Raw genomic sequence first — 1,384 nt, 5'->3', positions numbered from 1 at the left:
GCAATAAGGGAAGGAGAGGGGTTATTTGGATTATATATATATATAATATTATATGTATACATATATTATATGTATACATATATTATATAAACCTTCCAGGTTTCGACCCCTCACTGAGGGACAAAAAGGCAGAAACTCAAGTCGGAGCAGAGGGAGGAGCCGTGACGAGATACTGCTTACTGCCTTGCTCACTCTGGCTCACTCAAAGCTAGCGTTCTCACGCTACCCAGGACCTCCTGACCAGGGGTCATACTACCTACAGTGGGCTGGGCCCTCTTACAGCAACCTACAGAAAAAGCCCCACAAAAAAGCCATTAGCCAATCGGAGGGAGGCTATAGCTACCCTCAATTGAAACTCCCTTGGATAACTCAGAGCTGTGTCAAGTTGAGGCACTATCTGTGGTGTGTGTTTGTGTTTTGAAAAATCCTAGGGGGTGCCACTCACATAGAGTCCTGATTGTGAACGAAGCATTTCAATTCAACAACACAAGGGACAGCAACGACTTCAGAAAACACAAACGACAATAGCTTATTGTATGAAGGAAGTCCTTTCGAAAGAAACAAAAGTGGTAATCATGTGGATAGCGCTGGAAAATGAAACACTGCTTTCGAGGGAAACATTCATATACAGCACCAGGCGGGGCTAGTGCCATCTCCAAAGTTTTAATAAACTTGTCAAAAGTAAAGCAGTGAATGGGGGCAGGGGTCAAAAAAGTAATTTGAGAAAACCAGAAATCCCTGCAACTTAAAACCTAAGTAATTCCCTAAACAATATCAGTGGCGAGGAAGCGGAAACTCAAATGAAAACAGGAAAAACCACAAGCTGGATTTCATTTTGCACAGAGTTTTCCTTGAGCTTTCAGTTCCCTGTCACCTGAGCTTTCAAAACGTTGACCTAACAAACCAGTAGAGAATGCAAGAAACCACAACAATGGCTCCCGCCCCCTTGTCTTCCAGCCTGAGCATTCATGGTTGGTTTGCTACAACAGAGAATGGTGCTTGCCATCTAAGACTAGTTTCTTACTGATAGGAACTTCCCCTGGCTCCTCCGGCTCCCTTTCTGAGCTCAGTAGGCTGGAAGTTGTCAGAGGTGCTGGGAACGCATGCCTAATTCTAGACCTGACAGGCACAGGGTATCTGCGGTGCTTCATAGTCACTAGATTTTGCCAGTGTGTGTGCTTGTCCTATGGAGTATTTCCATACTTTCAGATGCCACAGATGCTTCCTGGACAGTAACTCAGGTAGAAAGAGTACGGGGTTGGAAATCTAGAGAAACCCAGGTATTAGGTCCCAGCTCTATGCTCTGTACAGTGGCATTTTATACAAGTTGCAAAGGAAGTTTATTGGTTGGGCTTCAAAAGATGGCATGCTGATTTAATTTTGT

This window comes from Apodemus sylvaticus, chromosome 9 (genome assembly GCF_947179515.1).
Source record: "Apodemus sylvaticus chromosome 9, mApoSyl1.1, whole genome shotgun sequence".
NCBI classification, from domain to species: domain Eukaryota; kingdom Metazoa; phylum Chordata; class Mammalia; order Rodentia; family Muridae; genus Apodemus; species Apodemus sylvaticus.
Note: the sequence above shows the minus strand (reverse complement) of the source record.